General features: G+C 36.8%; 1 protein-coding gene and 1 long non-coding RNA gene across 9 annotated transcripts in view; both read right to left on the bottom strand.

Moving 5' to 3' along the window:
- The window catches only part of LOC306670535 (uncharacterized protein), a 217,077-nt gene that overhangs the window by 126,631 nt on the left and 64,704 nt on the right, over nt 1–25,742 (bottom strand). The window lies entirely within an intron of this gene.
- Nucleotides 1,999–9,369, bottom strand: LOC306670537. The gene is made up of 3 exons (XR_013766438.1): nt 9,259–9,369; nt 3,045–3,182; nt 1,999–2,443 (listed from the first exon to the last, which is right to left on the bottom strand). It is a non-coding gene; the product is annotated as an uncharacterized lncRNA (long non-coding RNA).

Genomic DNA, 25,742 nt, shown 5'->3' with positions numbered 1-25,742 from the left:
AACTCCAATTGCGGTCCTTTGAAATATACTTCTTTTAATGTCCAGATGATTTTAAGTTTTTTTTCCTTAGGTCCTATATAGTTTCAACTTGATTTGCTGAGCTATGTTTTTTCATCAGTTCAGCTTGAAGATACTGTTCTTTAATTTTATAATCCACTTGCCTAATTCATACTGGAAACTCTGTGCTTATTCTACTCTGATCTTCTCATGCTTGAATTTGGTACTTTTAATAACATCTGTCTACCATGATTTACATGCTCTTCTATTATCTTCAGTACCATATTTAGTATTCTAAATAATCTTAGCTTTCTGAAGCATATTTTAGGAAGTTTCCCTAATTCTTTTCCTGATATGATCTTCGTTCCATGCTGGAGGATTTAAATTGCAGGAGAATATGTTCTCTTTTATTTCCCAGGTACTTTCTGGGTTTTATTGGTAATTATGCCTCTGCTGTGTTGATAATATGCAATTACACTGTACACTTTGAACTTTGAATTCTATAGCCACTTAGAACTGATCATTACACGCTTAATCTGGTAATTTAAACATCTAAATCTGTTGTGAAATTTATGGAAAAATAAGATATCCAGAATGGCCAAAGCAATACTTAGCAAGATAGGTGAAGGAGGAGGCATCACAATACCAGACCTTATATTATATTACAGAGCTATACTAACAAAAAGAGCGTAGTGCTGCCAATAAAACAGACATGAAAATGAATGGTACAGAATAGAAGACACAGAGACATATGCACATACATACACTTATCTCATACTAGACAAAAGTTCAAAAAATATTCACTAGAGGAAACAGCCTATTCAATAAATGGTGCTAGGAAAATTGAAAATCCATATGTAACAAAATAAAAATTATCCCCTATCTCTCACTGTACACAAATCTCAACTCAATGTGTATCAAAGATTTAGGCATACAACAGAGGCCCTTCTTCTAAGAAAAGAAAAAAACAGGCCCAAATCTTCACCATATTGGCTTAGGATTGGATTTCCTTAACAAGTCTCCAAAAGCACAAGACATAAAATCAAGAATCAATAAATGGTTAGGATTCTAACTAAAAACTTCTTCTCAGCAAAGGAAACAATCAATAATGTGAAAAGAGAGTCTACAGAAAGCAGGGAAATCTTTGTCATATGCACCATAGATAGAGTATTAAACTCCAGGATATATAGAGAACTCAAAGAACTTAAAAATATGTATATGTAAGCCAATCAATAAATGGGCTAAGGAACTGAACAGGTATTTCACAAAAAAGAAAAATAATCCATCAACAAATATATGAAAAGATGTTCAAAATCTGTAGCAATAAAAAAATTGCCAATCAAAACTACTCTAAGAGTTCATCTCGTTCCATTCAGACTGGCAATTGTGAAGAATACAAGCAAGAATAAATGTTGGTGAGGATGCAGGGAAAAAGGGACACTCATACTTTGCTGGTGGGACTGCAAATTGGTACAACCATTATGGAAAGCAGTATGGAGAGTCTTCCAAAACTTGGAATGGAAACACCAATTTTCCCAGGTATCCCATTCCTTGGTCTATACACAAAGAGCTTAAAATGAGCAAAATACAGTGATGCAGCCACAGCAATGTTTATAGCAGCTCAACATACAATAACTACACTATGGAACTAACACAGTGTTCTTCAAGATATGAATGCATAAAGATATGTGTATATACCCAATGGAATATTACTCAACTTTAAAGAGGAATGAAAAGATATTTTTACCAGTAAATGGATGGAGCTGGAGAATATCATATTAAGAGAAATAAGCCAATCCACACGACAAAAAACTGAATGTTTTCTCTGATATATGGATGCTAATTTGCAATAACAAGAGTGGCTATCAAAGTATAGAGTTTCTTTGGTTGTGGCAAAGGAGATTAAAAGGAGGCACAGGCTTATGGGGAGAGGAAGAATAGTTGAATGGTTTGGAGATTACCTCCCTATGTGCATATCGGACAAAATGACTGATAAGAAACATGAGAAGTTATACTCCACTTACATCTGATGTGTCAAAGTGCATTCTATTGTCATGTATAACTAATTAGAACAAATATAAGCAGGATAAAAATTAGTGGCAGCCAGGGACTGGAGGAGGAGGAATGGGAATTTTTACTTCATGGTGACAGAGCTTCTGCTTACAGTAACCAAACTGTTCTGGAAAGAGAAGTTTGTACAATATTTGAGTGTAATTAATGCCACTGGGTTCTCCAATTAACATTGTTAAAATGGCAATTTTCATGTCACATGTCTTTTACAACAAGAAACACTTCATTAAATTTAAGAAACATTTTCATGTTAGAAAATGGAAAAAAGGACATGAACCACGTCAGTGATGTTAATGGCGACTCCTCTTTTCTTTCTTAGCTGCCCAGATCAGTGTTGTCAATGTGGACAACGGTTTGGCCAGTTTCAGGAAGGGTACTGTCAGGAAAAGGGGAGAGAGAAGAACATGAAGTTTACCAATAGAAAAATAAAACTTTTCCTTTCAACTAAGCCCTGAAGACTACTTATGAATACAATTTTCTTAAAAATTACATGTCAATACCTACACAGAACACTCCTCATCAGTACATAAATTCCATAGTTGTAGACACAGTTGTTTAATTTTCCTAATTTCCAAACATAAACAGTGAAATAGTTCATAAATACACTCATGAAAACGTTGAATGGATACAGTATTTCATGATATACAAGAACGTACATCAAATGTATTAAACTTTTATGTGTATATATGTATATGTATATATGTATACATTTTAGTTGTAGGAGGACACAATACCTTATTTTATTTTTAGTGGTGCTGAGGATCAAACACAGGATCTCACATATGCTAGGCAAGAGCTCTACCACTAACCCACAACTTCTGCCCACAATACTAATCTTTCCATTCCTGGCAGATGAAACCCTAAAATGTTGCTGCTGACTTATTGGTAGTGATCAATGAATAATGAAATGTTATTACCACTGTTGGTTATTCAAAAAGAGTCAACATTTTCCAAAATGACATCTTTTCCAAACTTACCTGCAACAATTCTGTGGCTGGTGCCCTTATCTCCACATCTATTTCCAAACATCCATTTAAGAAATCACAAAATATTGGGGAAAATGTCTCTGCATTCGGAAGTTCTGGAGTTCCATTTCTTGCAATCAGCTCTAAGGCCTAAAAATAGAACAATGTCCGTGACTGTCTTTGGGGGACAATGGCAGGGGTGGGGTTAGTTAGGGAGTGATTGCAGGGTTGCTTTATCAGTGAGCTACATCCCTAAAACTTTTTTAAAAATTTTTGAAACTTGGTCTCACCAAATTGTTGAGGCTCAATCAAACTTGTGATCTTCCTTTTTGGCCTCCTCAGTCACCGTGATTACAGATGTGCAAACATTGCATAAGGTAGTCCTGACAGTCTTAATGTAGCTCAACAAATTTATAATGTACTCTATCAAGTTTATGGAACTCTCCTGTGAGTGTGTGTGTGTGTGTGTGTGTGTGTGTGTGTGTGTGTGTGTGTGTGGTGCTGGGATCAAAACCATGGCCTTTTGCATGTTCTACAAGTGACCATCTTCAGCCCATCTTAATTCTTCAGAGATAATCACTAAATACTAAAGTGAGGTCCTGATTATCTCTACCTTTTTGAATTTTGTAACCACTCTCCTTCACTTCCTTTATTTTGTATATCTCTCTCCCCCTTCCTCTCTATCTCTCTCTCTCTTTTCAGTGGGTGCTCCAGTCATTGAACCAGGCATACTCTAGTCAAGTAATTGCTCTAACACTGAGATGCACCCCAGGCCTCTATTTAATTTATTTTGAGACAGTGTATCTCTAAGTACCTCAGGCAGGCTTCAAACTTGAGATCTTCCTGCCTCTACCTCTCTGGAAACTGAGATTACAGGTGTGTGCCACAAGGCCTTAATAATCATCTTTTCCGTGTTGAACTATGAATGCAATGCATCTTGATTAAGAAAACAAAATCATCAACGACATGAAAAACATCACCTATGGTACATAAAGATACAAAGAACAGAGTTGTCATCCTTCTATAAATTGTACAATCCTGGTAAACATTCCCAAGCTATTTAAAACTCACATTTCAAAACACTGGATTTACTGAAACTCTGTTCCCAAACTAGCTATATGCCAGCTTTGTCATTCCTAATAACACATTTTAAAATAGATAACTGAACAGTGACTTATATGTGTTTTCACAATTTAAAAAACCCCAATCATAAAATGATTGTAATCTTTCAGTTTTGATTTTATCTTTAAATTTCTGGGAATGAAATTATATCTAATTAATTGACTATTTTATAGTGGAAGTTTAAGTTTTTAAATGAAGCAGACAATATACACCATTGCTAAGTTGCCATGTGAAACAGAAGGAACCCTTTAATCAACCTCACTGAACTCCTTTAACATTGTAGACACAGCTAGAGAGCTTTGCAAATGTACTTTCCAAATGCCTACCTGATCTTAAAATGTGGATCCTATACTGTTACCATATTAGACATTCATTTTATTATTAATAGCCTTCATTTCTGTACAGAATACGTATCAAAAATGATGTATATGTGTATATATATTACTATATATAAAAGCATTTTGTTGCTTTTGTGTGGTCCTGGGGATTAAGTGCTAGGGACTCATGCATGCTAGGCAAAGACTCTACCACTGAGCTACACCCCAAGACTAAGAAGAATGTAATTTTAAGAAGACCAATGTATTCTTTCATGGTTAGTCCTTTAAACAGTGTGGTACATACAACCACTGTGAAACCCAAGGTCACCCAGATTTTCTCCTGCATTAATTTTATTCTAATACCTTATGTCTCAGACAGCAATTAATTTCAGTTTAAAATATCAAGACTGTTGGAAACCCCTATACCTCCATCAGAAGGGATAAGGATGGGAGCCCATAAAATACTCAAGCTCAGTATTACCACCCCAACCACCAAAAGTCCCCCCACCACTACCCCAATCTCCTCCCAACCTTGATATCTCATTCACTTTACTCTTTACTTTCATTTATGTTAATGATCATAAGCAGCCCAGGACTCTCAGTCATCCCACAGTATTTCCACCCTAATGCCCATATGGCTCTGAACATGCTCCTTACTTTCACCAGCTGTGCTTTCAGGGGAACATTTCTTCTCACCCAACTCTAGGTCTAGAGATAAAGCAAGTGTCTTTTTGGCTTCTCATTGCTCTCTGAAGTCTTCACTGTTCTTTTTCTCTAATATGCAGTCTTTTGAAGACAAATCCACATTTCCTTGTTTTCAATGCTTACTAATCCCCAGGTCATTCCCTCCTCACTCTTTGAGATCACAGCTCTTTGCACTGTTAACTCTCACATGACTCCTGTCCTGATTGGTGGCTACTTCAATAGCTACACAGATGCCTGCTGCAGTTCCTTGTCCTCTGCTCTCATGCTCTCAGGAGCTTGCCTTTCTCACTTTATACACTATGTCCTTCCCTCTACCAGGACAGATACCAGCAACCACCACTCTTCTTGTGTTGTTGCCTCTACCTCCTATCCTTTGAACACCCAGTACTCCAAGGTTAGCAATCCTCTGACTCCACGGGGACATAGAATCCCATAGGACTTTCAGTGTTCATCATTCCTTTCATATGTCACCTCCATGACCCTCTCCCACTCACTTGACAGCATTTATCTGGCTAAGATGTGCTTACAAGTGTGGACTTCTTTCCTGTATCCATCAGCTCAATGCAGTGGATAAACACCCCTTATCTGCAATGGCTGGTATCACTTACCATTGATGATCACTAACCTCACATGGGCTCTTGGTGCCTTCAGCAGTCACACTACATCTCCCTACTCCACTCACTCTCCTACTCTCCATTCCTGTCCTAAGACACATGCACTTAGTTGTCATGTCTCCTTAGCTGCCTCTTGACTCCTGAAATTTCTCAGAATTCCCTTGTTTTTGTGACTGTAGAGAGTTTTTAGGAGCACCAGTCAGGTACTATATAATCCTTTGTAGGATACCCCTCTAATACAACGTATCTGATTCTTTCATGGTTATCTCAAAATTATGGTTTTAAAGAGGAAGGTGTTGAGTTAACTGTGCCACTTTCTTTACTTTCTTTTTCTTCACTTTCAGTACTGGGGATTGATCCCAGGAGTTTACTTCCACTGAGTTACAGGTCCAGTCCTTTTTATTTCAAACATTGAATCAGGGTATCACCACATTGTGGAGTCTAGCTTCCAAATTGTGACCCTCTTGCCTCTGCTCCTCACATAGCTTGGCCACCATGCCTGGCAACAATACTGCTTTCAATGCATCATATTTGGGGACATACTAGCAACATGATTTTTTTTTTTTATTTTATTGTAAACAAATGGGATACATGTTGCCTCTCTGTTTGTACATGGCGCAAAGGCATACCATTTGTGTAATCATAAATCCACATACAATAATGTTGTTTGATTCATTCTGTTATTTTTTCCCCTTCCCCCCACCCCTCCCATCCCTCTTTACCCTCTATACAGTACATTTCTTCCTCCATACTTGCCCCCCTCCCTAACCCTAACTCTAACCCTAACACTAACCCTTCCCTCCCCCCCATTATGTGTCATCCTCCACTTATTAGCGATATCATTCGTCCCTTGTCTTTTTGAGATTGGCTTATCTCACTTAGCATGATATTCTCCAATTTCATCCATTTGCCTGCAAATGCCATAATTTTGTCATTCTTTATGGCTGAGTAATATTCCATTGTGTATATATACCACAGTTTCTTTATCCACTCGTCAATTGAAGGGCATCTAGGTTGGTTCTATAGTCTGGCTATTGTGAATTGAGCAGCTATGAACATTGATGTCGCTGTATCTCTGTAGTATGTTGATTTTAGATCCTTTGGGTATAGGCCAAGGAGTGGGATAGCTGGATCAAATGGAGGGTCCATTCCAAGTTTTCTAAGGAATCTCCACACTGCTTTCCAGAGTGGCTGCACTAATTTGCAGCCCCACCAGCAATGTATGAGTGTACCTTTCTCCCCACATCCTCGCCAACACCTGTTGCTTGTATTTTTGATAATCACCATTCTAATTGGGGTGAGATGGAATCTTAGGGTGGTTTTGATTTGCATTTCTCTTATTACTAGAGATGTTGAACATTTTTTCATATGTTTATTGATTGCTTGTACATCTTCTTCTGTGAAGTGTCTGTTCATTTCCTTAGCCCATTTGTCGATTGGATTATTTGTATTCTTGGTGTAGAGTTTTTTGAGTTCTTTATAGATTCTGGAGATTAGTGCTCTATCTGAAGTATGATTGGCAAAGATATTCTCCCACTCTGTAGGCTCTTTCTTCACATTACTGATAGTTTCCTTTGCTGAGAGAAAGCTTTTTAGTTTGAATCTATCCCAGTTATTGATTCTTGCTTTTATTTCTTGTGCTATGGGAGTCCTGTTGAGGAAGTCTGGTCCTAGGCCGACATGTTGAAGATCGGGACCTACTTTTTCCTCTATAATCTGCAGAGTCTCTGGTCTGATTCCAAGGTCCTTAATCCATTTTGAGTTGAGTTTTGTGCAGGGTGAGAGATATGGGTTTAGTTTCATTCTGTTGCATATGGATTTCCAATTCTCCCAGCACCATTTGTTGAAGAGGCTATCTTTTCTCCATTGCATATTTTTGGCGCCTTTGTCTAGTATTAGAAAGTTGTATTTATTTGGGTTTGTGTCCGTGTCCTCTATTCTGTACCATTGATCTACCTGTCTATTTTGGTACCAGTACCATGCCGTCTTTGTTACTATTGCTTTGTAATAAAGTTGAAGTTCGGGTATTGCGATACCCCCTGCTTCATTTTTCCTGCGAAGGATTGCTTTAGCTATTCTGGGTTTCTTATTCTTCCAGATGAATTTCATGATTGCTTGCTCTATTTCTGTAAGGTACATCATTGGGATTTTAATTGGGATTGCATTGAATCTGTATAGCACTTTTGGTAGTATGGCCATTTTGACAATATTAATTCGGCCTATCCAAGAACACGTGGTGAGTGGTTTGGTCCCAGAGCATCCGCTCCGGAGCAACATGATTTATGACTGCTGGTGTTGACCTTATCACCTGAATAAACTTTTGTTAAGTGTTTCCACTGGGAAGCATCTCTTTGCTTTCATACTGTGTTCAAGGGCAATCATTCTATGCAGTCCATACTTGAGTACTCCTCTACTTCCTTCAGGGTGGAGCATCCACATAAACTTTTAGAATTCTTCAGCTTGGGTGATTGACCTGTCTGTTCTCCCAAATGTATTTATTCAATCATTTATATCAGCATGCACTCACAAATATTTACTTTAAAGTTTGAGTTACAATTCCTTACAACTGTATATAGATGTTCAAATTGTCCCTGCGTTGGTTAAGCTGCTCTTTCAGTTCTCCCCTATGATATACCTTCCTCAATCTGGCCTCTTTTTAAATTTCACAACTTTATGTTATATTGAGCACTAATAATTGTATCTATTTATGGGGGACAATGTGATGTTTTGATATTTGTATGCATTACACCATGGCTTTTTCATTTAATGATTTATTTTTGTGGTGCCAAGGATTGATCTCAGGGCCGTACACACACTAACATAATAGGCAAGTCTCCACCACTGAGACAATTCTTGCCCAGCATTCCCTCCTCCCGCTTTTCAAATTAATTTTTGTTATTAGTCACAACTCTCTCATTTACAATTTAATGTTTGAATCTTTCTATGATCATACTCTACCCTTCTACCTTCCAGTGACACAGGACAAGACCCCTAGGGTTCTTCCCTTGTCCTGAAGCTTTTTTTTTTTTGTCATTCACAAATGCATATCTCCAGCCTCCACCTTATTTATTTTCATATAACTAATTTTAACTTTTAAAGATATTCACATAACAAAAATTCATATATTTACCCATATATTTAGAACTACATTCAACTTTCACATGTTTGAGAAAGTTGTTATTTATCTATGAAAAGGTAGATTTCTGGGTTCATTTTCTTCATTCAAAACGTCATTCCACATTTACTAAAACACTTGAAACTGTGTCCCAGCTCACTGATTGTATTGCATTTAAAATTATTTTTCACCTCTATCTTTATGCTTCACTATGGCTCGTTTCTGTTGCTACAATAATCTATCACCAATCCATCCTCAAATATTATCATTTCCATAATGTGTTATTCAGTGTGGTGTCAAAGGGACAAAAATTCCTGAAGAGAAAAACTTAGAGGAACAGGTATTTGCCTCACAGTATCAGAGGTTAAGTCCATGGTGCACAGACTCCACTGCTGTGGGCTCAAGGTGAAGCAGAACATCATGACAGAGGGTTTGATGGAGTAGGGCTGCTCTGCTCCAGGTGCCAGAAAGCAAAGAGTGGGAGAACGGAAAACAGAGAACAGGGAAAATGAACCCTTGGAGGGCAGCCTCCAGGGTCCCATCCCATCCAGCCACACTCCTACAGGTACCACCCAGTGCCTTCAAACTAGGAGAGACTGACTGTGGTGACTCTCCCAATGCTCTCATTTCACTTACAAACAGTCCTGCATTAACACAGGAGCTCTTCAGGGACACTTCATATCCAAACCACAACACAACATTAAGGTAAATGTGGGTCTTTTCAAAATATGTCTTCCAAATATTTGACCCTTTAATACCTGGGTTATAATTATAAAAATTATTTTACTGACATTTTGTGCTAATTCTTGTTTCTGTGTCAATTCTGGATTGGCTTTAGCTAAATATTTGCTCCTCATAATGAACTTGGTTTTCCTACCCCTTTTCCTGTCTATTGAAACTTTGGATATCTGGGTGCTTATTGGTCCTGATCACTGTGGATTCCTATAAAAATTCTCCTATGTATTCCAGGCAGATAAAGGCTTCTATTATTTGAATGACTGACCTATATAACTATGGAGGCCATAAAGGACGTAGAGCTTTTTCTCTGGCTCTCTTCATCTTTGAACAGTCTTGATGATCTCCTTTTCATTTCTTCACCTGGAGGTGATCCTCACAAATCTTGTGTTCTTCCTTTTCAGATGATTGGGCCTCAGCCAGTTCAGGGAAGATTCTCACATGTCTTATCTGCCTTCATCTTGTGGGTATGTTCCATGAGAATCTGCTTTGATTTGGGCAATGTCCCTTCATCTTCTGGACAGGCTCTGATACACATGGATCTTCTTAGATTCCTGGTATCTTGAGAGCACCTGATGCACAATACTCACCCTTCTCATGCAGGATTCCTTTCTCACTGATGCCTGGACAACTGCCCTTCCTGAAAGCTAAGGTGCTTTTCCATATTGAGCCTGGGAATGCACAGTCAAGCTCATACATGACCAGCCCATCTGTGTTCAGCTTCTGGATCTACTGATACTTGATGAAATATGGAATTTAACTGATTTCACTAGAGTACAACTAGACTTCTCTTGGAGACAGCAGAAGATGCTGAAGACTAGCCTCTTCTGAGGCCTAAGTATAACCATGGCTGTAGTTATCGCCATAAAAATATTGCTGAGGTTTGTTCTTGGATGCACTTCTAAGCTATTTGGGTCTTCCAATGAAATCTGAGAGCAATCTTCCCCCATCCCCACCTACACACATGTTGTAGACTCCGACATGCTGCTCTGACAATGGTGGCTATTTGGAGCTTGTGATGTTGTGGATGTGTTTTTTTTCCCCAAGGACTGGAGGGTTGGTCCTCAGTGTGACAATTTTGAGGTGGTAGGACCTGTAAGTGGTGGGGCCTAATGTGAGGTAATTCAGTCTCACTAGGGGATGAGGCCTTAGGAAGGGAGTAATGTACTTCACCTGGGCCTCATTTGTTTCTGTGAGAGTCAGTGGTTGTAAAAAAGCAAGACTGTTCTGTACCCAGTTTTCTGGCCATGCAAGCTCTACCTCATGCATTTCCTGCCACCATGATGCCATTCACAATGTTGCGATGACCCTCACCAAAGTTCAGTCACAGGGGATGTCAAATCCTGGAATCTGAGTATACCACCAAGTTCATGTTCTCAAACTAAAGTGTAAAGATATGGAATTATAAAAATAGGTTTCATGGACAACAGCTACTTGACAAAATCGATATGTCCTACTCTTGCTAATATTATTTTATATTTTCCTTGAAAGTTTAGAAGAGTTTTCTGTTAATCTGTGAAAATGTAGAACTTTCAGTATGCAAATCTGAGTTAATTTGAGATAATAGGCCATAATTGATATCAAAATATATAGATGCATTCTACTATTATGTACAACTAATTAAAACAAATCAAAAATTAATTAGTAAAAAAATTATAGACAAAAAAGATGTAAGGCTCACTGCCAGTGCTAACACTGACCCCAATTCAATAGAAGGGGTAAGATAATTACAAAGATAGAAATTAAAATTACTACCCAGTACTTCTAACACAAGACAGGTAAAACTGGATTGTTGGATGTTTAAGACTACAAAATCAAAGGCCATATGTTTTCTCTGATATGTAGGTGCTAATTCACAATAAGTTTTAAGGCTATGGAAGGAGAGAACTACATTGGAATAGGTAGAGGAAGTGAAGGGAGGGGAAGGGTAGGGTGATAGGAATGATTGTAGAATGAATCTGACATTATTACCGCTGTATATATATGACTGCATAATCCATGTCTTTCTACCAGATGTCCACCCAAAAGAATAACAAATTATACTCTAATTATGAATGATATGTCTGAATGCATTATACTGTCATGTATATTTAGAAGAAATCAGAAGAAAAACAATGAACGGTGGAAGTCAGAGGCTGGAGGAGGAAATAAGCAAATTTCAAATGTGCTACATGGTTTCTCTTAATTTCTTACACAGAAACTGCTTAAAGATGATATTTATAATCAATAATGAAGAATACTTTAGAGATTTGGAAAATTACTGAGTTGACCCCATTATAACACAATATAATATGTATATTAGGGAGAGAATATCAAGGGTGTGGCTAAGCAATGATTTGATAAACAAAATAATATGTATAAAAGGAAACCAGAAGCTATTCATCTAGATAATGGGAGAATGACCCTAAGGCTTTTCCTTGATCTTCAGCCATATCAACTCCAAAATGGTCCCAGAACATTAAGATATAACAGGTTCAAGAAAGGTTCTAGAAGATTCACAAATTCTTGGTGTGCAGTGCTTCACTGACTGGCATTGCCTGAGATCTCCTCTCTCTGTATTCTAATGCAATGCTACTATGCTAGCCCTGCCATAGCCCAAGCAGGCTCAGTATTATTCAGGACACTGCTACCAAATATATGAGTTATAATCCTCAGAAACATATATAAGACTAAATCTGCAGGCACAAGCATGGAAGAGTGGTACACACTTGGATACCCATTCTAGAATTTTTAAAATAGTTTCACAGAGACTTGGCACCTAGGCAGAGAATTTCCACAGGGACTGAGCTGTGTACAAAGTCCCCACTAGGCTAATGATCAGGGGAGGTATAGGTTTATTAATACCAAAGAGAGATTCCATTAAGGCAATGCTTATTGGAACCATGGAAAGAGGTCTTACCAGATATCCCAAACCTGTAGAGCCACCAGCATGCAACCCCAGCCTGGGAGAGCCCAAGGCACATGATTTCAACCTAGGAAACCTATAATCAGTAATATACCCAGCATAGCCAGGAGGACAGCATGTCCTGATATTTGGAGGACCAAACCCTCATCACATTGTCTAGAAGGTGGGTTAAAGGGTCTAAAACTTTATTCTCAATCTTAAAACTTTAATGTCGATTTTCCTGTCAGGTTTTGGATTATTGGATCTGATACTTTCTTCTTTCCTCTATCTCCCCATTGCAAAAGGAATGTCTATCACGTGCCTGTATTACCACCATGTTTAAAAGAAGCACATAACTCTTGATTTCATAGTCTCATACCTGGAGGGAAATGGCCCTCAGGAAGGATCATACATTGAGTCTGAGTCAAAGATGAAGATGATATGACTTTGAATTCAGACTTTTTATGGTGAATGGAGTCGAAAGTTTTTGGGGCTACTGGAGTAAAATAAATGCATTTTACATAAGAACATGAAAGTTACAGATAAAGGATTAGATGGTATATAGCTGGAATGATGCTGTTCCCTTAAGAATTCATGGTGTAACTTAATGTTCTACGAACAATATTTAGAAATGGAGCAAAAATTTGCTCAATACACGCTGAAAGCACAGGAAAAATGTCAAGAGTTATTCAAGAAGATGGCATCAAGTGAAAAATCATCTTCAGAGCAACGAAGCAAGTAGGAATATGAATATAGAACCTACAGAATGGGAGAAAGTTTTTTCTAGCTATTCATTCTGAGAGGATTAATATAAAGAACTAAAACAACAAAATGCAACATCAAAAGAAGAAATCATTCAAATAACAAATAAACAAATTAATTAAACCGACATTTTTCAAAAGTATTACCAAGAGCCAACAAATATATGAAAAAATATTCAATGTCATTATCAATTAGGAATGTGCAAATCAAAACTTCACTGAGATTTTACCTCACACAGTCAGAATTACAGTCATCAAGAATGCAAATCATAATAAATTGTAGACAGAATATGGAGAAAGAAAGAACACTTTTACACTGTTGGTGTGACTGCAATCATTACAACCAGTATGGAAATCAGTATGGAGTTTCCTCAAAAGACTAGGCATGGAACCACCATATGATCCAACTATATATCACTCCTTGGGATTTATCCCCAAGAATTAAATTCATCATACTACAGGGATAAGTGCATAGCCATGTTTATAGCAGCAAAATTCATCATAGCCAAACAATGAAACCAGCATAGGTGTCCCTCAACAGATGAATGCATAAGGAAAATGTGGTATATACACTATAGAGTTTTATTCAGCCATTACAAAAATTAAAAAGTAAAATTTATGTTACTTTCAATAAATATGGATCGAACTCTTAATCAGTATATTAAGTAAAATAAACCAAACCATGAAGGTCAAATGTTGTGTTTGCTTTCAGAGAGGAAGCTAGGAAGAAAAAAGGCAACAGTGTATAGAGGGCTGGAAATCTAATGAAAATCAAATGGACATCAGCAGAATAGAGGAAAGAGACCAAGGGTTGCAAAAGTGCAGATGGGAAAGTGATGTGATGTGCAGCGACTTTGTCCAAATTATATTGCTATAGTGTGTGCATGTACAAATGGAACAACAAATCACATCCTTATGTGGAACTGCAAAGTACCAATAAAAACTAGTGGGGAAATAAAGCAGTGTGGCTTCTGGGATGAGCACACTTATAAAAGACTTCAGGACTGAAGGAAGCATTCTCTTGTTTTTCTGCCTTGCACTTCATAAGGACACAGCAAGATGCCACTTTGGAAGCAAAAGGCAGCACTCACTTGACACTAGTGTTGGCACCTTGATCTTGACTCCTCCAGAACTGTAGATGTTAATGTCTCTTCTCATTCTACTACTCACCAAAGAGTATAAATGACCAATTTTGTATTACATTGTTATAGAAGCACAGACTGAGGCACTTAGTTAATCCAGCTCAAAGTTTTCAAATGTGATAATATTCTTAAAGGAACAAAAAAAAAATCAAATAATAAATTGTAGACAGTTTATGGAGAAGAAAAGTACACTTTTTCTGTTATTTGTTTGTTTGTTTTTTTCCCTGATCTAATTTTATTTATTTTCTTCCATCTGTTAACTTTGGGGTATTTTGTTTTTTATTGTCTATTTATGTTTCTTTTTTGTTTGTTTGTTTGTTTGTTTGTTTCTCAAGTTCCAGAAGGAGTATGTGAGTCAGATTTCTATTTCTATACTAAGAATCTGAGATAACTCATAACTAAGGAAGTCTTATTTTATCTCCATTTTGGAGATTCTTGCTGTTATTGACCATGTTATTTTCAACCTGTGGTGAGAAAGGAACTCATGATGGAACTGCATGCAGTAGCAAACCTGCTCACCTCATAGCTGGGAATGAAAGACAGAATAGGCAGGGACTGCCTCGTTCAAAGTTACCACCCATGAGACACGCCCATTACAGATTCCCACATACCCTGTAGTATCAAACTGGGAACACTGCCTTTACCATAAGCACCTTGGGGAAACATTCAGAATCCAAATTACATCAAGGTCTATAATTAGTCTGATAACTTAAGGTCTTTCTTCCTTTCTAATACAGTTATTAATCAGTATAAGTTTCCATTTTAATACCCCTTTTACTGCAGTCAATAAGATTGGGTACATTGTATTTTCACTTTTGTTCATCTGATGGTATTTTCTAATTTCCCCTTTGATTTTGTCTTTGATTCATTGCTTGTTCAAGACTGTGTGGTTTCATTTTTGCCTATTAAAAACATTTCCAGTTTTCCTTCTACCAACACTTTCTAATTTCATTCCGTTAGAATTGGAAAAATAGACTTGGTATGATATCAGTCTTCTAAGTTTATTCTTATTCAGTGACTCAAATAGATATATAGGTATATCTGTCCTAGAGAGTTTTCCATGTGCAATTGAGAAGACTGTATTTGACTGTTGCTGGGTGAAAAGTGCTAATTGTATATCTTAGGTCCTTTTAATCTGCAGTGTTATTCTAGCACTCTGTATCTTTAATGATCTTCTGTCTGTTGACAGTGGGGTATTAAAGTCCCAGTAATTAAAGTTACTAATGTGTTACTCTTACTCCCCTCAGTTCTCTCAATGGTTTCTTTATGTATTATGATGCTCTGATATTGGGTTCATGTATATTGATAATTTTTTTCCATTTGTCCCATTGATTAACCTATTTAGCATTATATAATGTCCTTCTTTGACTCTGTTCACAGTTGTTAATTTAAATTCTACTTTATTGAATGTACATCTGACCACTGTGCTTGCTTATGTTTACTTTTTGCATGAAATATTTTCCCATCCTTTCATTCTGTGTATCCTTCAATATAAATTGAATTTCTTATAGATATCATGTTGAGGAGTCTTCTTTTCAGTATTTTTTCCAGTCAGGCACTCTATGTATTTGCTCTGGGAGGTTTAATCCATATCCCTTAATGTAATTACGGATAGGGTAGTATTTACTATTGCCATTTTGTTAATTGTGCTCTATTTTATTCCATTTTTATTTCTTCTGTGGTTTTTTCATTGATATTTTAGTAGTGACATGCCTTGATTCTTCTCTCAATTTCTTTGGTGTGTCTTCTACAGATATTATCTTTGTGGTCACCATGTCACTTTCATTTAGCTTCTTACATTCATAACATTTTTTTTTAAAAGGGTACACACTCTTTTTTTTTGTAAATTCAAGAGTGAGGATAAAATAAAGGCAATTAAAAGCAATAAAAACCAGAGAGAATTTTGAATTCACTGTCTCGCAGACTGAATTACTAAATTTTTAGTAAGAAATAGAGGATTGAGACAAGCTGTTGGAATAGAGAGTTCACTTCCCTAGATGGTCCCTGGCATTAAACCAAGAAAAGTAGAAAGGCAGTGTCTCTACAAGGGCGATAAATGTACAAAAATCAGGAGGGTGTTTGCTGGAATTAAATACTGTATACTCAAAAGAGATTGGAGACTAAGAAGATGAAATAAATTAGAGAAGGAATTCCCAGTGTCACAGCTATGGAATCTACAGCAGCAACCATTGGCACAAGCCAGAGTTGTAACTCAGTGAACAGAGTAAATTGATAAGGGATTCAAAGTAACCTGCATATTGGGGAGGACTGTGGCATGTCTGGATATGGAGAGTTTAGAGACCAAAATCAGTGCCTGGGCATCTGCACAATATCTTGTGCAGGAAACAAAAAACTGCACCTCTCCCAACAGTTTGCAGAGGGCAAAGGAAGGAATCATTTTACAGTCCTGAGCATGGTCCCCACAGCAGCTGAGGAAGACAATTTCTGGCAGATCTGAGTCAGGGCCAATAAAGTAGCCTGGCACACCCATGCTGCATGACAGAGAGTGGGCCTAAGTGACCAAGAAACAAGTTCGCCTGGAGAAAGGTTTACATAGGAGAATGAACCTGAGAAAAGGAATCAGGTTCTGCAAGAAATGTAGTGAACTCATTATTTGCTCCTATATCACACGTGTAGAAACTAAGAAGGTCCCTGGGGTTCAGGCCTCCAGCATAGTGCAGAAATTTCTCAAGGTATGCTGCTTTAAATACTTCTGAACAATTGGCTTTCAGCACACTGACTTGAGCCCACCTAGGCCTAAAGCCCACCTCCAGGATTTCCACCTGCAGGATTAAACCTCTCACCTAGCAACCCAACCCTGAGGGAAGCAAACATCACACTACATGCTCCAGAAAAGGGAAGCTCAGAATATTTTGATCTCCAATAGAAAAAATCCCCAACTTTTCATACAGATTTATTTTCACATTTTTTCATCACCCCTCACATTCCACATTATTTAAAATAACTATTTTTTATGGATCACTTTATTGATGACTAGGATGTCTCATTAGGATATTTCCATTTTCATTGTATATATTTTTTCTCTCAATTATGTGTTTCTCGATTCTCTTTTTTTTTATCCTGCTTACAGGTAAACTCTTTCTCTCTCTTCCACTCTTCTTTAATTTTCACTTCTACCATATCCTTACTCTTAATCATCACATCCTATACTACTTCTGTTCTCCCCTTGTCCACCCTTCCAACATAGAAACCATCTGGCAAAGTTACATTTTTAATTTAGGCAATTACTGTAAACATCATTTTTGTTTATTGTGACAAAACTGTAAACATCTCCTCAGGGGATAATTTAGCTTGAGGTTGGATATTGTTTGCATTGTTTGAGATTATTATTTGTCTCTGCCTTTAAGATCAGGAACATGAATCTTAAGGTAGAAGCCCCACCTCCTCAGATCCATACTGCTGGATTGGTTGACACCCAAACAACATGAAACAATAAGGAACTTATTTCCCCAAACAAACCAAGATGCTCCATTAATAGATTCCCCTAATTTAAAAGTGGAAGCTATATCAGGGAAGGAGATAAGAATGTACATAGTAAAACTGATCACACAGGGAAAGCACAACTTAAGAATAGACATTAGGCAAAAAATAAAGGAAATGAAAGATCACTTCAATAAAGAGATACAGTTTCTGAAAAATAATCAAGCAGTACACCTTGAAAAGATGTAATCAATAAACCAAATTAAAAATTTAATGGAAAGCATGACAAACAGGCTAGAAGACTTGGAAGACAGATTCTTAGGCATGGCAGACAAAAGTTATCATCTTGAAATCAAGTTGACAAAGAGAGATGATGTTGAGAGACCATGAACAGAACTTCCAAAAAATATGGGATGATGTGCAAAGATCAAACATAGGATTTAACAGGACAGATGAGGGTATCGAGGTTAAAAACAAAGGAATGCACAAACTTTTCAATGAAATCATATCAAGAAATTGCTGAAACCTAAAGAATGAAATGGAAAATCAAATACAGGAGGCTTGCAGGACACCAAATGTACAAAACTACAGCAGGCCAACATCAAGGCACATTATAAGGAGAATGACTAACATATAGTATGAGGTGAGAATCTTAAAGGCTATAAGAGAAAACAATCATATTACATATAGGGAGAAACCAATTGAAATCTCAGGTCATTTCTTGATGTAGACATTCAAAGCAAGGAGGTTCTGGAATAATATGTTTCAAAGTATAAAAAAAAAAAAAAAAGATGGCAACCAATGATTTTGTATCCAGCAAAGATAAGCTTCAGATTTGAAAATGAAATACAAATCTTCCATGATAAAAAAAGTTAAAAGAATTCACAACTAGAAACTCTGCTCTATAGTACATTCTCAAAAAATATTTCTTGAGGATGAAATGGAAAAAAACAAGTGAAAAGCAGCAAAGGAACAAATTTCTCCAAAGAATATCAAGGAAGAAGAAACTAATTCAATAAAAACCAGAAATAAACCAAAATGACCAGAAATACAACTTATATCTCAACAATATCCTTGAATGTTAATGGCGTAAACTCATCAATCAAAAGACATAGACTGACAGATTGGATGTAAAAAGAAGACCCAACTATATGATGTCTCCAAGCCACTCTCTCCATGGGCAAATACATCCACAGACTGAAGGTAAGAGCATGGGAAACAAATGTATCACTCATCTGGATCGTGTCAACAAGAAGGGATTTCTATCTTCATATCAGATAGAGTGGACTTGAAACCAAAGTTAATCAAAAGGGACAAAAAATGACATTCTATACTGCATAAGGGATCTTATGAGCATCTATATAATGAAACAAACATTCTCAGGTTCAAGTATCAAATAGACAACAAAGAAAAATGTTGGGTAGATTTAACATACCTCCCTCACTACTGGATTGATCTTCCAAACAAAAGTAAATGCAGGAAGTACAGAACTAAATAATCCAATCAATAATTTAGAGTCAACAGACATATATAAAATATTTCATCCATCAATGAAGAAATACACTTTCTTCTTAGCATCACATGCATTCTTCCCTAGAATAGACCATATCTTATGCCACAAAGCAACTCAGTAAAAGAAAAAAATGAGTAGTGATATTACCATGAAATCTATCAGATCATATGAGGATGTAAGCAACTTGGCCAAACCCTGTCTCTAAATAAACATAGCAAAATGTCTGCGGAAGTAGCTCAGTGTTGAGCTGCCCCTGGGTTTAATCCCTAGTACCAAAAAAAAAAAAAAAAAGAATATAATCACCTCCTGGTATTCCTCAAGGTCCACCTGCTACAGGCTTGTATTTTTTTGTGGTCTTCACAGCTAAGTGGCTCCTATGTATCTTCTCCTTGCACAAAGGTTACCATTCAACACTTCTTCAGTTTCACTTCTCATCTCCACCTCCCATTCCATCAAAACTGCTTTGAGAAGGTCAGATATGGCTTTCCTACTGAAGAAGCAAATGATAATTATCTTTTTTCAACTTAATAACTCAAGAGCATTTGATGGCTTTGATCTCATGCTTAACTCCACAAAATGAATGACATAGAAGTATACACCATAAGAACTAGAAAATGAGAGAATAATCACACATGTAATTTACATTAGTGTAATAATGATAACACTTAAATAAATAATACAGCCATGCATTTATGGGCATTTTATATGGAACGTAAAACTATTACAATGGATAGTTCAAAACAACAGTTACCAAAATCATGGCATTTTTCATCTTATTATTATCATACCAAAACCAAAGCCTCCACCTTTCCTTTGATCCTGTTGTTTTCTCAAATGTGCCCAGATTATTACAGTAAAAGTCAGAATTCCCATCTTAGATAAAAAGTCAGGATCTTCACAATGCACTACACAATGCCTCATTTCCCTGGCGACCTTACTGCATATTGTTTGCTCAATGCACTGTTACCATGCTGAAATCCTTGAAGATCATTCAAGGAACCAGGAAATGTTCGTCTCTAGGTAAATAAGCATCTCTCTCTTACATATTGTGTTCAAATGTCACCCAAGTGAAGCCCTCCAAAAGTACCTTTTTAAAAGCAAACCCCTGACTCACTCTCTCTCTCTCTCTCTCTCTCTCTCTCTCTCTCTCTCTCTCTCACACACACACACACCTTACCAGGAAGATTATTTAAAGCATCCATTGCTTTATGTATTCATCTGTGTAAGGGCATCTCTGTTGGCTCTTTTGTATAACAATCTTGAATGAAGCATACATTCTACCCTCATGTATAAGTCATTAGAACAAATTTTAAAATACAAAGGTAAAAGAGTGAATTCATAATGAATTATTCTTATATACCTTATTATTTCTCCCCTACCAATAGAATGTATGTCCTACAACAGCAGGAATTTTTGTTGGTTCCCTAGGCAGCAACTTAAACACTGCGTAGCACAAGGCAGGTACACAATTTAATACTGGCTTAATGAATACAAGAAACTAGAGGTTTTTGAAAATTGTTCTGAAAAGTATTCTAAATTAATCACCTGAAAATTATCTTGACTGTTTATTTGAACTAGAATCTTTGGCAATGGGGCCAAAAGCATTCAGGAGAAAATATCCCCATCCCATTTCCTCTGTTGTATGGCCTTTTTTTTTCTTAGCCAAATACTTTCAAGGGTCAATGTTATACACTCATCAGTACCTCCTTCCCTCTTATGGCAAAATAATATTCTACTGTTCATCAAATGACAGCTAATTGGGTGGTTGCCACTTTTTGCTCTTCTACATAATTCTGCTGTGGACACTTGTTGCAAGTTTTGTGTGCACATGTGCTATTGTTCCCTTTTTCCTTTTGTCAGTGTCATGGATTGAACCCAGGGCCTTGTGCACACTGGGCACTCTACCATTGACTTACCTCTCCCACTCCATGAACATATGTTTTAATCCACTTGGATATATACTTAGTAGTGAAATAGCTAAGTCATGGGGGAACGGAATATTACCATTCTAAGGATCTTCAAATTGTTTCTAAAGCAGTTATTTTAAATTCCCACCAGTAATATATAAGATTCAATCTTGTATTTTTTCATTTTTATTTTTGCGGTACACGGAGTTGAACTCAGGAGTGTTCCACCTCTAAGCTACATCCACAGCCTTCTTCCTTTTATTGTGAGAATGAATTTTGCGAAGCTCCCCAGGCTGCCTTACAACTTGCAATCCTCCTACCTCAGCCTCCCAAGTACCTGGGATTACAGGTGTGCACCACTGAGCCTCGCCAACAATTTCAATTTTCCCACATTCTCACTAGCACTGGTTATTGCCTGACATAAGGTGTAAGTGGTGTTCTCTGGTTTTGGTTTATATTTCCTGAATGACTAATGATGAGGGGCCAATGCAGAGATAGGACAATGGGTGAAGTTCTTCACCTCACCTGCTGGAGTGTTTACTTGTTCAGAGTCTACTCTGTTTGATAATGGACTTGAACATTATTAGTTTTATACCTTTCTCAGAGTTGGGATCTTGCTTTCCTCTTCTCTAAACCTTGGAGGTCAGAGCCGGAAGTTCTACGTTGATCACATGATTTCCACATACAGGGTATTTAAATGTGTAGGAAAATGTACCTTAAGTGTGTAGGAAAAGCATCTATGGACGGAGGTGTGGATAATGGTAGAAGCTTACCTGGCATGTGTTAGGCCCTGGGTTCCGTACCCAGCAACACATATAAATAAATAAAATAAAAGATCCATTGACAACTAAAAAAATATTTTAAAATAAACATCTCAAACTATGGTATATCAACTATGTATAAAGGTGAGAATATTCTTACTTATACTCCCAATAAGAAACCATACCACTAACTTATAAAAATCTACACTCTTTGGCCCACACGTTCAGCTCTATACCTCAGATGCAATGTGATTTGTAGATTCACAGTAAGGGTAGAGATTAGGTTTTCTCAAATGATTCTAAATTCTTGACCAATGAACATCTAACGTTAATAGCTTCTGGAATGGTTTTATACTACAGCACACCTCAGAAGGCATAATTACATTTTGACTATTAGGCTCCTTTATTGTTTTTTAAAAATAATTTAATAATAAAGTAATACGGACTGGGATTTAAATATTTTGATAATGTTGCATACTGCTCCTTTTTGCTTTTTCTTCCTACAAAAGAGTGGGAATTATTAGGAGGACATTTATACTGAATAATACTTTTTCTCCTAAATGTTATAGTAAAACTGCAAGAGATCCAAAAAGCAGGGAAAAACCACCAAAGGTGAGCAACATACGTAAATGCACTGAATCAAGCAAAGGTCAAGACACTGAAACTTCTTTAGAAGCAAATAAAGAGAAACTAGAATCAGTAAGCATACAATTTAGCAGAGAACTTAGAAGAGAAAAACATATTTAAGTGCAGTTGTACTGACAAGGTACTCACCAGCATTAATCTACTCCAACTATCTCAAGTATAACAGAGGAACAGAAAACCTATTTTAGCACTTGATGCTAATTTTGTGTAAAGTCAGGAGGAGTATTTACAGATATCCCTTCTACTATTAAAGCCATTCAGTTAATCATTAATTACTGGCATTAGATCTGCAAGTTCAGTCTGTTTCTTATTTACATAGGAATGAATAATATCTATGAACTGCTTCATAACTAAACCTAAGTAGGATATTTTGTAAACTATTGTTTTCAGAGTTCCTTCCATATTAGTACATTTATGTGCCTCGATTAAAAACTATATTACAGTAATAGAAATACCATTCTTTACTGTTTAACTTTTAATGTAGTTTTAGTGTTTCTTTACCATGATGCAGAGAATATCTTTTTACTAATTATGGTACAAATAAGTAATAATTCTATAGGAGTGAATATGGAAAAGAGTACTGTTACGAAAAATAATAATAATAATAATAATAATAATATGTATAAATGCTGTTATATGACACCAGTGTTGGCACATTGATCTTGATTCCTCCAGAACTGTAAGATAATAATTTCTGTTCTCAATCTACTACTCACTATAGAGGATAAATGACCAATTTTGAAATATTTTGTTATACAAGCCCAGATTGAGGCATTTAGTTGATCCAGTTCAAAGTTTTCAAATGTGATAATCTTTTCAAAGGAGAAAAAATAAATCATTAATTTTTTTCTCTTATCTGCTTTTTTTCCCCGTGATTCAATTTATTTTCCACCTTCCATTTACATTGGGCTTATTTTGTTTTTTTTTATTGTCTGTTTTTATGTTTTTTTCTTGTTGTTTTTGTTTTTTGAGTTCCTAAAAGTGTATGTGAGTCAGACTTCCATTTCTATAATAATAATCTGACATAACTCAGAAGGAAAGGTTATTTTAACTCAGTTTTGGAGTTTCTTGCCATGATTGACCATGTTACTTTAACCTGTGGTGAGAAAGGAACTCATGATGGAAGTGCATGCAGGAGCAAAACTGCTCACCTCATAGCTGGGAGGGAAAGACAGAATAGGCAGGGGCTGGAGTCCCACCACACTCCTCATTCAAAGTCAACCCCCACTAAGACACACCCATTACAGGTTCCCACATCCCCCAGTAGTATCACACTGGGAACCCTGCCTTTAACCTATGGACCCGGGGGAAACATGCAGGATCCAAATTACATCAGGTCTAATGTTAGGCTGATTATTTAAGATCATTCTTCTTTTGAAGTACAGGTATTAGTCACTATAAGCTTCCATTTTTGTACCCCTTTTGCTTCAGCCAATAAAATTGGGTATGTTCTTTTTCAATTTTGTCCCCCTGATGGTATTTTCTCATTTCCCCTTTGATTTCTTTTTGATTCATTGCTTGTTCAACTGTGTGGTTTCATTTTCGCCTATTGGAAAAATTTTGAGTTTTCCCTCTACCATTTCTTTCAAGTTTAATTGAATTAGAATGGAACATACATACTTGGTGTGATTTCAATCTTCTAAGTTTATTCTTACTCAGTGACTGAATAGATAAATAGATATATCTGTCTTACAGATTGTTCCATGTGCACTTGGGAAGACTGTATTCAACTGTTGATGGTTGGAAAGTGCCATGTATGTTTCTTGGGTCCATTTAATCTGCATTGTCATTCTAGTCCTCTGTATCTTTAATGATCTTCTGTCTCTATGTTATTTCCCTATTGAAAGTGGGGCATTAAAGTCCCAGTAAATAAAATCATGTATGTGTTATTATTTCTCCCTTCAGTTCCTTCAATGGTTTATGTATTCTGATGCTCTGTTATTGAGTGCATGCACATTGATATATTTTTTCATGTGACCAATTAATTGACCCATTTATCATTATATAATGTCCGTCTTTGACTCTTTTCACAGTTGATAATTAGAATTCTATTTTACCAAATGTACCTGTAACCACTGTGCTTGCTTATGGTTACTGTGTCAATGAAATATTTTCCCATCCTTACATTCTGTGTGTACTTAATTATAAATTGAATTTTCTGTAGATATTATCTTGAGGAATCTTGTTTTCCTTATTTTTTATCCAGTCATCCACTCTAAGTATTTGGATTGGGATGTTTAATCACTTCCACTTAGTGTAATTATGGATAGGGTAGTATTTACTAATACTCCATGACATTAAACCAAGAAAAGCAGAGCTCCTGTTAGGGTATTGAATGGATAAAACTTTGGATGGTCTGTGCTGTAATTTAATACTGTACACTCAAAGAAATTGGAAACTCAGTCGATCAAATATATTAGGGAAGGAATTCCCAGTGTCACAGCTATGGAAGCTACAGCAGCAACCATTGGCACAAGCCGGAATAGTTACTCCATGAACAGGGTAAATTGATAAGGGATTCAAAGTAAACTGCATATTGGGGAGGACTGTGGCATGGAGAATTTAGAGACCAATGAAACTACCTGGGCCGCTGTACAATATCTTGTGAGGAAACAAAAAGCTGCATCTCTCCCAACAGTGTCAGAGGGCAAAGGAAAGGAACCATTTTGCAGCCTGAGCATGGTCCCCACAGCAGCTGAGGAAGCCAATTTCTCACAGAATTGAGTGAGGCCCAAAAACTACCCTGGTAAACACATGATGCATGCAGAGTTGGGACTAAGTGACCTGCAACAACGCAACCAGGCTGTATATTGTTTGCTTTCATGAGGTTATTATTTGTCTCTCCCTTTATGGTGAGGTATATGTGTCTCATCGTAAAAAGTCTACTTCCTCAGATCCACATTGCTGGGTGTGTAGACACCCAAACAACATAAACAAATAAGAAACAAATTATCCTAAACAAATGAAGATTCGAAAATAAGAGAAACCATTAATTCCACAGTGGAAGCTCTATCAGAGAAGCAGTTACTAAAACTGATCTGCCAGGGA

This window comes from Sciurus vulgaris (assembly GCF_902686455.1).
Source record: "Sciurus vulgaris genome assembly, chromosome: 10".
In the NCBI taxonomy this organism is placed as follows: domain Eukaryota; kingdom Metazoa; phylum Chordata; class Mammalia; order Rodentia; family Sciuridae; genus Sciurus; species Sciurus vulgaris.
The sequence above is the reverse complement of the archived record's forward strand: the minus strand, read 5'-3'. Positions and strand labels throughout refer to the sequence as shown.